The following is a 14544-nucleotide window of genomic DNA, read 5'->3' on the forward strand; positions in this document are numbered from 1 at the left end:
CAGTTCCAATATTGACTTTGACACTCATTTTCTATCTCACTTGGGGTAAATTATTTAACCTTTCTGAACCTTAATTTCCTCCTCTGTAAAAACAGGATTAGTTGCATCTACCTATTACTATGCATGGCACATGGTAATAATTCAGGAAAATAATCTCACATGATGCTTAACAATTTTACAAATTCAAAATAACCATACAAAATTATCAGTGATATTTAAGAAATAGTGTTCATATGCCTACTATTTATTTATTTTTTGTTACTTATACAACTCCTACATTAAAGTACCAAATTTAAGGGTAGGAAAAAGCTGAAAAGCATTTATTTATGCCTTTTTGATTCCACTTTCACTAGTTTCAAAAAGTGAACAGGGCAACAAAAAGTTTATATTTATTGATTTTTAAATTAACCATTGTTTTTCTGATCCTTTCTCCAAAGCATAATAACAACCCTATTAGAGGTTGCAACTATTTTACTAACGATGAAACCAAGGTTCAGAAGAGTTAAGCAATTTTCTTATGAGCACATCATTTGTTAATGAGGTAATTTCCTATAGTTATAACTCCAGATTCTTTTATAATATATTAAGCATTATGGGACAAATCATAACCTGGACACATCACTCAGAATCATGCTTGACTGTGTATTATTTGACAGTAGTGTAAAAAAATCCTGAGATGAGAGGTAAATACCTTTAAAGAGGGCAATGTCTTTCTGTGAAAAGTAAGCAATATGGCAGAGGGTCAGAAGCAAAGTGAATAAGACTGAAATTACAGAGCAATTAGCCAACGTTATTCCGGGCATAGGAGATTTGAAGGGCATGATACAAAAGTATTCATTTGTTGAAGAACAAGGAGAATGAAACTAAAAGGTAAAGAACTCTTACAGAAGAGCGTTTTTCCATGCTGGAAGCAAGCAAACAGAAGAGGAATGAAAACTGGCAATGCTGTTGTGAGACTTTTATGAAGTATAAAGTGGTCTAGTCATTTCCTAGAATGTCCTCTGAACTCTCAAGTTCAGTCTTTCTAATTCTGAAGCCACATTTCAGTCATGTATAAATCAAATATATTTAGTGACTACCATATGCAGTTTTAGCCTATAATCTTTCGAGTGCATACAAAATAAAGTTCACTTAAAACAGTCTAATTCAAAAGGGAACTTAATTGAAGAACATAGATATTTCATGGGATAGGATTTATGGGACCTGGAATCAGGGCTCAGGTTACTCTGGGGTTCCTCACCTCTGCTTCTCTCCAGTCATTTCCTTTCTTCTCTCCCTCTACAGACTCTTCCTCCATTTTGGCATGTGCATACCCCAAGAGCTACAGCTCCACCTGGACTCCTTCTTTAGCACAGCATAGCGCAACACAGCACAGATTGAAGTACCACTTAGCAGGAAAAAAAAAAAAAAAAAAAGAAAGAAAAAAAAAAAAAACTGCCAAATTTCACTCATTTCAGGTGTTTTCTCCAGTCCATCTGGCTGTTGGGTGGTGATATCATTGAATTCCAGTCCAGAGACTCTAAGTAAACTTTTTTAGTTTTATTTTGTATTTTTTAAATTGATAATAAAAGTACTAAATGTTAATTGTAGAAAACTGGGAAAGTATATCTAAGGAAGTTATTCAAACCTCACCCGTAAAAACAAATGTCAACATTTTGATATCCAGATTGTGCTGTGCGTTTAACTCTACACACAAATTCACTTATATAATTGACCTTACATCCTATATTGTAAATTAAAGTGCCTTTTCCAAATTAACATCTTTTTTTCTCTTGTTGTCTTCTAATTCTCTGACCTATTTAGGATTTCCCTCACTGTTCTTATAGGTTTAAAGTTTCTCTTGCTTACTACTAGGAAGAGTGTCACCTCTGATGACCTAACTCTACTCTCTGGCAGAGTCATACAGTAGGGTGCTTCTCTTCAGACCCCTTCAAAAATTTTAACTTCTTCTCCTTATACTTAATAGTCCTTCTTGGTGTGTTTTGTAATGGCTGTATAGAATTTCATAAATTTCTGAGCAAAAATATTTGGTTTTTTTAATTTGTTATTCTAAGCAATGTTGGAATATATATTAGGAAGAAATACAAATGTAGAGATTTAGATATACATAAACTTTGTGCTTATGTATGATTATTTAGAATGAATTCCTGGGAACAGAATTACTTGGTAAAAATTGAGATTGAGATAAACTCTATCATTTTGACACAAATAGTCATCCAAAAGGACTGTACCAATTTACATTCATCCCAATGTTAAAAATACCAGTATTTAAGATGTCCAACCACCATCAACACACTTGCCAACTGGAAAGCCTAACATATCTCATTATGGTCTGTTTTTGTCATTAATGCTGAATAATTTGAAATTCTTGTAATTGATTAGCCATGTTCTAATTCAGATTTTGTTAACGGAATTTTTTAAAGCTTTTTCTCCCAACATTTCACAATCATTCATTTATGTAATCTAGGTTTTACTTGCCTATAATCTTTGTCAAAAGAAAATAGATTCTGCTCTGATATTCAATTTAGATAACAATCACAGAGTTATAAAGAGTATTTCCATGAGATCACAAGAACTGGGTTTAAATGCAGGCTCCAATGGGCACAAACTGTATAACTGTCACATAACTTCTCCTGGACTCCATTTAATCATGCACAGGATAGAGATAAGGAACCTGCCCAAAGGGAGAGGAGCTCTTTCTTCTCACTGTTCTGAGAACATATGTGATACTGTGTATATTAGAGAGTGTTACCTCTTGCATGACCTCCATTTCTTATTCTCTGTACTCAGGAAATACTGGATTTAATAGTTTTGAATTGCCTCACTCTTTTCCATCCTCAAGAATTTTGATATTATGTTTCCACTGCCTAAAATAATCTCCCACATTTTCTTGATTCCCCCATATCTTTATTATTCAAATTATGACTGTATAAAATAATTTCTTGACCCTTACTCATTCTATTTAAGGGTCAAGCATATCTGATTATATGCTCCAACCTCTCCTGAATCAGTCATTTCTCACTTTAATGTCTGTGTTTATTGCTAAATATTTTTGTAAATTGGTAAATGAATGACCCATTTCCTTTTTCTGAAAAACATTTCCTTTTCATCCAAATTCTTTTTTTATTTCTTATTAATATTGTAGATGTGTTTTCGTTGGATGTAACAAATACATGACTATTCTTATTGAGAAGACTTCATTTCCTAACTGTAGAGTAACATTTACTAAGTAGCTTGCATACCTCTGGTGATAGTTTAACTGAAATTAAATGGTAAAAAGGTATAAATATATATGTATAACCTATAAAGGTGAATTTCACTTCCTGCATGGGGAGAGATTCAGAGTGCACCTACACAAACTATGTAAACCTTTCTCTTCTGTTGAATAGTAAGAGGTATTTGTGCCCCACTCTCTGCCTCTAACACTTCTGGCAATTTATCAGGACCACAGAACTATTTCTCACCAATGATCTAAGTCTGAATATTATAGGAGCCATTTTTAGATTCAAGTATGTCATTGCCTTTGTAAGACCTTCCAGAAGTCACTTTTTCCTGCCACTGCAGTGGAAAAAAGTTCTCCTGGCCCTTATGTTGCTATAAATGATGAATCTTCTGCCAGGCTGGATCCTTGGCTGACTGTGTAGAGTCCACCTCCCCTCCTCCCTCTGAAGCCCTTGGGATATCCAGAGTGCAAAGAATGTAAGATTTTACTGTATGAATAGTAATGATGTGTTATGTGGTTTAACTAAATCTATCCTGACTATATCAATGATACAGTGGCCTTTTAAAATAATTTACTTAATATAACCTGAGATGATTTCTAAGTAAATTAAATTAATAATTTAATAGTTCAGTTTACTGTATGGGTCATCAATTCTAATTATGTGCAGTACCCCAAATAATTGAAATCAGGTAGCTTGAATAGATATTTGCACACTCAGGTACACAGTAGCATTATTTACAGTAGCCAAAATGTTGTAACAACACAAATGTCCAATGACAGATTAATGGATTAAAGCATTAAGTCTACAAAAGAAATAAAATTCTGATCCATTCTAAAATATGGATACACCTTGAAAACATTATACCAAGTGAAATAAACCAGACAAAAAAGGACAAGTTTTAGTGTATGATTCTACTTATATGAGGTACCTAGAGTACTCATATTCGTAGACAGAAAATAGCAGTCACAAGGGACTGGAGGGGAGTAGGTACTAGGGAGTTAGTATTTAATGGGCAGAGAGTTTCAATTTGGATAATGAAAAAATTATCTAGATGAATAATGGTGACTATTGTATAATGATGTGAATATAATCAATGCCACTGAATTGAATATTTACAAGACTTATGTGGCAAGATATAGGACATATAATACATATATGTAAATATATATATACACACATACATGTGTAAACGTATATCTGCACACATGTGTACATATTAATAAATTCCTTAGGTTGATACTCAAATATGGCAAAATTTATAAGGATAATAAAAAACATTTTGTAAATACTAGTGTAGGGAATAGGCATGAGTTGTGGGGCCAGACAGAACTTGGATTTGAAATAGTCACTCTTACATCCTTGCTGAGAACCTTTGGCATTTGTTGGCCTTTCTCATACTCACTTTTATAGAGTCATTACAAAGATTAGCAAGGTAACATGCAAAACAGAAGAAAGTGAACACATTGTAGAAAACCAAATAACGGTTCCACTTACTGTGTTGCCACTGTTTTTGTTATAATTAATATACTTTAGAATGCAATAGGAGACTGAAATGTTTTCTATGCAGTGTTTTTTCCACATAATATAAATTTGGTTAGAAATCAAGTTATGAAAACTGAGATATTCCTTCCAGAGAGTTATTGAATATTTTATCATTTTAGAAGTCCAATTTTCTTCACTCATTCTCAGTGTCTTCTGCCTTTATAAGATAAGGGACAGATTCAATTTATACTGTCAAACACTAGCTGCCTAGCTATCTAAAAGACTATTCCTTTTAACCTTCTTTTATGTTTACCTTGCTGAAATATAGTTAAATGCTTTCAATACAATATAAAACCACCAACAGTCAGAACTTACCAAAGACTTCCATCCTTCCAGATGTAAGCAGATCTTTTAAGAAAGATGAACTATTCTGCTTAATAAAATTTTACATACCTAACTTTGTAGACAGCCTGTGAGGAAGTAGGTTCATTTCAATTTTGTTAAATAAAATTTCTGTTGAATGCTTAGTATGTGACCATAATATGTTTGGGGTTGGAAACAAAACAACAACAACACAAACAAACAATAAAAAAAAAAAAACAGAAGTTTATTTGCATAGACCTAGTCACACATAACTACACCCTCCTGAGCTAATTTATGTGACTTTTCTCCTCTGAACAAAGCCTTGATGAGTGGAGTTTAAGATAGGCAAGAAGTAAATGACTTAATGAGGTAATGAGGTAAGTTTCATTCAGCAAATAAACATAAAATGAACTTGAGTTATATAATAAAGTTCTTTTATAACATTAGTACAAGGCTTACTACTACTTGGCTATGTTTTCTGATCATACTGTTGCAACAGTATGATCAGAAAGGAGGGCCCTTCTGTCTCTACATGCCTGTCTCCATCCTATTCCAAATCTTCTGTTGTTCTCTCTGAAGTCAGCTCCACTCTTTGCCCTCTACAATATCACCCTACACGAAGTTCCTATAGCAGATTGTATATAGTTCTGTTTATTTTTTTTATCAATGCCTAATGAGATGATGTTCCTTTTATTTAAATTCAAAACATCTGGTGGAAAAAAATACTCTAATATGAATTTATATTCTTCATAGTTTCAGAAAATTGGTTATCACAAATTAAGTAAACAATAAACACTTGCTAACAGGATTCAGTTTAGATAATGGGATACAAACAAGGAACTTTACTCAATCTTTCTAGTTACAATGTACAGTTACAATGCACCCTATTACTGATGTTGCAAATTTTCACAAATGTTAAGGCTACATTGATAGCTCTACTAGGAAGTTATTTCCCAATATTTCTTATGGGCTTTGCTCCTATTTTTCTCATTATTCCATGGGGAGAGTTTGCCATGTAGGTTAAATGCAAGTTTGTATATAAAGTTAAGCAAAGAAATTAAATTGGTTAAACTAATAATATATTTATACCATAAAATGACTCCGTCACAGGATTATATTAACTAATTGAAAGAAATGTCCTCATGCAATGAGAAATGAACCAGATATTTTTAATGTAACCGTCCTCCAGTTAGAACTTTCCAGGTCTCTAAGCATTTAATTTCATCACATTGTATATAGTATACCACTGTTGTATAATTCTTTGTCCAAATTATTATACTTTTTAAAAACCTCTGGATAATGACAAGTGAATTGGTATAGTGAATAAGGTAAGTTAATAATGTAAATCTAAAAATTGGACCAGAAAATAAGAAATCAATGTTTTCAAATCTATACTTTTTAAATATATGTTTAATATCCCTTATTTTAAAATGCTTAGAACCAAAAATGTTCTGAATTGTGCACTTATTTACATTTTGCAGTATTTGCATATAAATAATGTGATATCTTGGGGATCAATCCAAAATCTATACATGAAATTCATCTATGTTTCATACACACACATTAAAATCATATTCTGAAGCTAATTTTACACATTATTTTTAGTGTCCCTGTATTTTGACTGTGATCTATCAGAGGAGGTTTGGTGTGGAATTTTCTACTTTCTCTGCTATGTAGGAATTCAAAATCTTTTGGAGTTTGTAGGAGTTTGGATATCAATTTTTTAAATTAGAGATGATCTACTTAACGAGGATTCTCTAAAAGGAAAATCTAGGAGAAAATCTTACTATTTCATTTTCTATCTTTAGGGAAATACTTTATTTAAATTAATAACTCAACTGTAAGACACTTCATATTTGACTGTATTTAGAATTATATCAGGAAAAAATAAAGCTATTAAATATTTACTATATCTAACAATTGAAAGACCACTGATATATACCTTAAGTTTGAATGTCATTTCTATAGCTTAGATTTTCTTTTTTATTAAACTAAAGAAATTTACTTGCTCTATTATTTTTACCTATGATTTCACAAGTGTTGATCATATATAAAAATTTCATTATACTGTAATTTATCCTCAATTGATTATATCATATTATATATATGCATTTTCTGCCAATAAACTCTACTGTTTACATCATGATTTGTGTTAAATACATTTAAAAGTTTAAGGTGAATTAATTACGTACTACACTAAGTAGACAATCTATATTCTATCAAAGAAATGGTAATAGTGATAACAGCTCTGTATTTTTTATTAACAATTGTGATTATAATAGTAATAAATTGGGCTGAGGATGTGGCTCAGCACCCCTAGGTTCAATCCCTGGTACAAAAAAAAAATAGTAATAAATTAGAATTGTTACCATATAATGAAATTCTAGCATGCTAAGTATTTTACTTTCATTTTGCTGAGTCCTCAAATAAATCAGAAATTATGCATCATTCTCTACATTTGAAAGCTGAGTCCACTATATCTTAAAATGTTAAGTTTCCAGGGTACACAAGGCCACACAGCTAGTAAGCTGCAAGGCTGAGGTCCATGTTGAGGTCTGCCTGTCTGCCTTTTAAGCAAAGTCCTGACAGAATGATGCCTGATCAGGACTTATAATGCCATAAAGGTGGACTTTCACTCTGTTAAGCAACCCTGTACTGAACTACCCTTGCTTCTCCTACCATTTGACACCTTATTTCATGGCTGTGCAATACATCTGTTATAACAGCTGCAACCCCCCTGTAACTCATGGTCAAATCTGGTTCTGTTAGCTCATTGAAAACACATGTTTGAGAAAAAGAATAATAAAATAGCTCAATATTCAGGCAATGACTAGTCATTAGCATTTCATGTTCAGCATCATATGCCACAAGTCTTAGTCCTCTGCATAGCCCCTTCATTAGAAGAGATGTAGAACAAGAAAAATGGACATAGGGAATCAATTAATATAAGAAACTGACTAGAAAAAATTTCAATGGACGGTGATAGGTAGATGTACCAACTATTCACATAGCTGGCAATCAGGACTTTACTGCTGTCCCCACGTCTGTGTATTTCTGTGAGTCAGTAATTCCTCCTGTCTGAGGTGATTATCTAGCTGTCCTTTTGGAGTGGATCAAGTGCTTAAAAAGAAACAGAAAATCTTTTCATGTCTCTGGCATGGGAAAAGTGAAATAAGCTCTGTCAATAAATATCTGTGGACTTCACAATTTCCATCTTGCATGCTTATTCATGTCTCTTCAAATCTCAAACAAGCTCCACAGGGATTTGAGAGTATGCAGTTTTCTGTCAAATTGCCACAAATACCCATGGAGAATTCAGTTTGACTTGGGGATTACCCCCAATTTTTCTTTGATCTAAGTTGTAGCTTATAGATCCTTTTGGACCACTTCAAACAATCACTTTGGAAAGAGTTCATTTGTATGTCTTTGTGTACTTTAGTCTCTGATTACACAGGCTCCAATGGGTTCAACTAAACCAGCATCTTGGACTGTTTTCATAGAACCTCTTAATTAACAAGGAAATTTAATTGACACCCCATAGGAATATTAGAATCTCTAATTTAGATAATCCCATTCAACTTGTTGGGAGTAAATACTAATTTTAATTTATGATTCTAACTTTAAATATCTCGTGGTCTTTATACCACTTTGGAGAGTTTCATATGTGATATTCCCATTCGAGGAGAGCCCAGAAAAGTCTCCAAGTAGTACATACTTTTATTCCCAAAGAAGATAATGGTAGGAAGGTAGTGAAGACTTCAAAGATAAACAAAAACAAACAAACAAACAAAAAACATGAAATGATGAATATACTTCTTCCCTTCCAGGGTTACTTAGCGTCGGCACTGTGTTGATTCTTGTGTATGGGCTAATGATACACATCCCTTAATACTGACTCCAAGGCTGTTGATATCACAGATGTGTTTTCTACTCTTCCCCTCCCTCCAATCCCCACCATGATTTTCTTCCCATTTCCTAAACTAGTTCTTACACATATAGATTCCTTGTTAAGCACTTTCCTCTGTTCTCACCTCCCTGTTTCAGCTGATGAAATTCTTATGCTTAGGGTTTTCCTTGGATATCCTTTCTTCAATGAGTCTTTCCTGATTTTCTAATTCTGAATCAGGACCTCTTCCACATATTCCCATGGTATGTTCTCACTTGTCAAAGCCTTTTTTAACCTTCAAATGCTCTTTTATGGAGATTGCTTTTCCTCTGTTCCTTATGTCAACTGAGTTTTGTGATACTTCTAAAAATAAATAATAGGAACATAAACCCTGGTATGGTGGTATAGGTTTTGACTTTCACAAAGTGTTTTCATACCTGATTTTGTTTCTCAAATATATGTATGAAGAAGAAGGGCAGTGAGAGTGAACTTGTTCCATAGTGGATACGTGATACTCAGAAGAGACCCAGTCCATAGACAAAACAGTGCTCAGAAGACTTTCTACTCCAGTAAAGAGGGGGCTTAACAGGTGTGGTTCTCTAGATGCAGTGTTTTGGAATCTCTGTCTTTGTGCTGAGAATTGCCTCCCCAATCTCTGTCAGTGATAGTACAGGAAGGTTATCAAGACTAATCAATTTCTGTGAAACACATATCCCAGCTGATGACCCACTTTGGTTCAAGAACTCCCCACAGGCTTTGCTAAACCTGCCTTCACCTGCACAGGCTAAGATGTTTTCAGTCAAATTCCTATTCTTTTTCATTCAAACTCAGATTTCCATCTTTGTCTGATGATGCTCAACTTCTTCCAGCACCCTTACATTTCTAATCATATAATCCTTTATTCTAATATAGTAATTACATGTTTAATGCTGTCATGGAATCCACTTCTTTGAAGACCAATATTTATACAGTTGGTTCATGTTATATAGCACAACTTAGGTCCCAGGCTTCGTGACTCTGCACCCAGTCTGATGCTGGACAAGAGTCTGAGAAGGTGGTGATTCCTCTATACAATATATTTATTTAGCAAGCAACAAAAAATTAACACAAAGAAGGAAGGAGAGAAGGAAAAAAAGGAAAGAAAAATATTATTTTGGATGACAGGAGCATATCACTAGGATATGGAATTTATCCTGAAGGGGTCACTGTCCAAATCTGGAACTCTTTGAACACAAATATAATTTAGTATAATAATTAATTTTGAGTCTTTGGTAAAAATGGGAATACATCTGTCCAAACTGATAAAAATTACATATTCCATGTGTATGTGTGCATGTGTGTGTACATCTGTGCATACATATGCACTAATACATTGTGCATAAAAGGAGGGATCTTATTTGGAGTAGAGTGTTAAGTTCAATCTGGTAAGTAGAGGAAGAATGTTGGAGATGGAAAAATCATTTCTTTACAGCTATTGTAATAATAGGACCCGGCAAGAATTATCAATTGGTGCTAAAATTGGAGGGATATTTACATGAAAAGCATGCTGTTTTGAAGTGTTTATTGTAGACTGCTCATTGCTAGTAAGGGGGAAATAGGAACCACACACATGGAGAAGCCAGACAACATCCTGATCAATAGATCAGTGAAAAACAGATGGATATTGTGAAAGTCCAGATGTAGTACCCTGAGGAGTTACCAGTACCACCTAGCTACAATTCCAGCCAGAAATTCAATACCCTGAATATATTTATGAAGAAACATCAGAAAAAGTGAATAATATTTAATTTTTAAAGCCTGGAGAATATTATTAAAATTTATTAGTGTCATAGAAGACCAAGAAATTAAAAACTGGGAAAATGTTCTTAAAGAACTGATATTTAAATATTAAAACAATACCAATATAGACTTGATCCATTACTGGAAGGAAAAAAATGCCATAAAAGGTATTATTGGTTAATTGACAACATTGAAATATTGTTAGTAAAGTGTTATCATAAATAATGTAATTGATAACTGGTCCTGGTTCTATAAGAGAATATTCCTGTTCTTAATACATACATGTTGAAATGAAAATAATAAATGAATTTAAGCATAATGTTAACAATAGTTTACTCAAGGAAAAGATGAAAGTATAGGATGTTCTCTGTACTACAGCTGTCCTTGAAATTTTCCTGTAAATTTGAGATTATTTTCAAATAAAACATAAAAAAATGATTTACCAAATGCTTTGAAATAAAAACAATTAAAAGTGATTATATGTGTCTACACTTCCCAGCTGTGGAGATCTACCTTCCTTTTCAAGGCCCACAAAGCCACTTCTGTATGCACAGTGCTCTGAGAAGTATTGACCTGAATTCTTTTCTTCCTCACATCTTATAGGTCCCTGTTTACTGAGACCATCTTTAATACAGGATGAATACACCTAATCTGGAAAAACTGAAATATGAAGTCCTCCAAAATCCCAAAGTTTATGAGCATTGTCATGATGCCATGAGTGCAAAATTCCACACATGACCTCATAAGATGAGATGCAGTCTGAAGAGATGTACTAGAAATACTGGATAAAGTTAACTTCAGTCTAGTTGTGTAAGGTAAATATGAAGCAGAAATGAATTTCATGTTTAAACATGGGTCTCATTCCCAAGATATTTCATCATATATATGCAAATATGCCAGAATCCAAAAAACCCAAAATACTTCTGGTTCCAAACATTTTGGATAATGGATACTCAACCATTTAGAGTTTTCATAGACTTATCAATAAGACCAGACCCAGAATTGATTATGTGATAGAGTATTTGTTTAGGAAAAATCCAACAGCAGTTTAAAGTCAGAAAGAGTGACATTGCAAGATTTTTCCTCCCTCCCTCTTTCCCTCCCTTCCTTCCTTCCTTCCTTTTTACTCAGTTAACCTCACTTTCCCTCCTATTTGGTGAAACAATCCCTACTTTTCTTTCCTTGTTAATCTACCATCATGATTGGAAGGGTAGGCTTTAGAACTAGATTACCTGGGTTCACATTCTGGCTACATGGCAAGTATTAACTTGGGCAAGTTACTTAATCTCTTTGATTTAAGATTCCTTATTTGCTAGGTATGGTGGCACACACCTGTATTCCAAGCAGCTCAGTAGGCTGAGGCAGGAGGATCGTGAGTAGAAAGTCAGCCTCAGCAACTTAGGGAGGCTCTAAGCAACTCAGCGAGACCCTGTCTCTAACAAAATATTTAAAAAAGTGCTGGGGATGTTTAAGTGCCCCGGGTCCAATCCCCGGTGCCAAAAATAAACAAACAAACAAATAAATAAATAAATAAATAAATAAATAAATAAAAGATTCCTTCTTTCTAAGTGGGGACGAAATAATAGTACCTACAACTCAGGATTCATCTGAGGGTTAAAAAGTGATGGCTGCCACTATCCACATGGTTTAGGACAAATAACAATTATTTCTACCATTAACATTGTTATGAAATAATCCTCATGTCGACCTATGATGTTATTGCTAGGATTTGATATAATATATGAAAACCACCTAGAACTTCCTAAAACATAAAAGAAACCCACTTGACAATGGTAGTTATTAAGGTGAAGTGAGAAAGTGGGTTGAGTGGGTTGTTCTGACACAATCTTGGTTTCCAGTCTTACAGCCCAAGGCTCAGTGTCCTGTAAAAGTTATCCTTCTTTCTTGTGTGCTCTAAAATTCATTGCTAAAGCCATTTTTGAAATAATTCATCAATCAAACTGCTGCTTATAGCTTGGGATTCACATGCGGCCAATGGTTTCTCTAATTTAGGTGCGACTCTCTAACATTTCCATCTGGTCTAGAAGTAGTTATTTTCTTTAATGATCTTGGTGGAAACAATGATTCAACATAAATGATTTTGCTCTTTGGCCATAGGAGTCAAACAATGCTCCGTCTGTGGAAAATAACACCCATTTCCCACTACTTTGCCTTTCTTTGTGTCTTTCAAGCTTCAAACAAAATAGGCACAATAATTGTCCCTAGACACTATCATGTGTCTTTCTGTTTTTGTAACTATGGACTAAAAGTAAACTGGGAGAAATATAACTAAGTTCTCTTTGATAATTAGTTCTTTGGTAGAGGAATAAAAAATTGGCTAAGGGAAATAATTAGCAATTCTGTTCTGTCATTAAAGCCTTGTTATTTGGGGGGTCCAGTTAACACCGTTTTATAAATTAAAAGTAAGAACAGCTGGTGGATAAGTTGAAAGATGCCAAGCACATTTGATTTTCTCTACATTATGCTGCTCCCATTATTTCTTTATAATGAAATATTACTACTATAAAGATAATAGCAAAAATGGTAGTGAAATTGAAATTTAGAAGCACATGTTAATATTCTATAATAAAATGATACTAAACTAGTGTATCATAGATCTGATTCTGTCACAAATGTTGTTAATTAAGTTTGGCATTGAACACATTACTTAACCTCCACACTTTCAATTTCCTTATCACTTATGTTGGAATAATAGCATATATCTTAATTCTATCATACAGTATCCATGGTGATTAAATTTACACAATTTAATCACCAATTTGAATACATTTTGAACAGTATAAAACTATAGAAATGTTTACTTTCCTTGTTAATCATTCATTGTTGTAAAATATTCTCTTAAGTGGTATTTGCAGTAAAGTCATGAATACTTTCTGTGAAGACATAGGACCATTATTATATGCCAGTAAATTTACACCTTTTTTAGAAATTTGAATAAGCTTTTTCTGCATGAGTGATTGAAAATTAGAAATTAAAAACACCTGAATCAATCAGGTGAACTTGGAGATTATCGAATAAACAGGCTTTAAAAAATAAAAATATGTTCTTGCACAACAAAGAATGATAATGATGGTGGTGGTGGTGATAATGATGAGATTATAATGATAATAATGAAAGTGATAATACTATAGTCATATATACATATATCACAGGAGAACTTTTAAAGCACTGGTATATCTTATTAGTATTTTTCTTTTAGGAAAACTGTGAGAATATCATCCTCATATTTTGATAAAGAAACTGTTGATCGGACTGGTGAATTACCTGGACCATGATCAAGGAGCAATTAAGTGGGAAATTTTAGAATCATCTTTCATTCATTAGTTTAGCTAGTCCATAAACTCTGAGTACCTGCTGTGTACCAGTGTTCTGGGCACTGGTGATTTAACAGTAAATTAATACATGAGTGATTTCAAATAAATATGACACAATAGATCAAGATATTCATAACATAGGAAATAGGAATAAAACAATTAAATCAATAATTATAAGATAATCATGTAAGGGTGATAATAGAAATATTTGTAAGACAGAAGGAGATGGATATCAGCAAGCTGAATGAAATATCCCCCCAACCAAACAATAATTTAACAGATACATGACCCAAAATCCCTTTTTGAGGATTCCTGAATTTGAAGTTATAACTTAGGCAAGTACAAACATGTATTAAAAGCACAGAATAGTACATTACCATAAGTAAGAAGAATAATTCTGCTCTGCTTGATTATCTCCTCCCCCAAGCCAGCTTGGCCCAGCAGAGAGAATAACATTTCATGACTTCTCAAAGAG

General features: G+C 33.4%; 1 non-coding gene across 1 annotated transcript; it reads right to left on the bottom strand.

The window, feature by feature from the left end:
• Positions 1-253: 253 nt before the first annotated feature.
• LOC124960826 (small nucleolar RNA SNORA13) lies at positions 254-384 on the bottom strand. Its single transcript, XR_007104148.1, has one exon. It is a non-coding gene; the product is annotated as a small nucleolar RNA SNORA13 (small nucleolar RNA).
• Between the last annotated feature and the right edge of the window lie 14160 nt (positions 385-14544).

The sequence above is a fragment of the Sciurus carolinensis genome, chromosome 11 (genome assembly GCF_902686445.1).
Source record: "Sciurus carolinensis chromosome 11, mSciCar1.2, whole genome shotgun sequence".
Taxonomy (NCBI): Eukaryota; Metazoa; Chordata; class Mammalia; order Rodentia; family Sciuridae; genus Sciurus; species Sciurus carolinensis.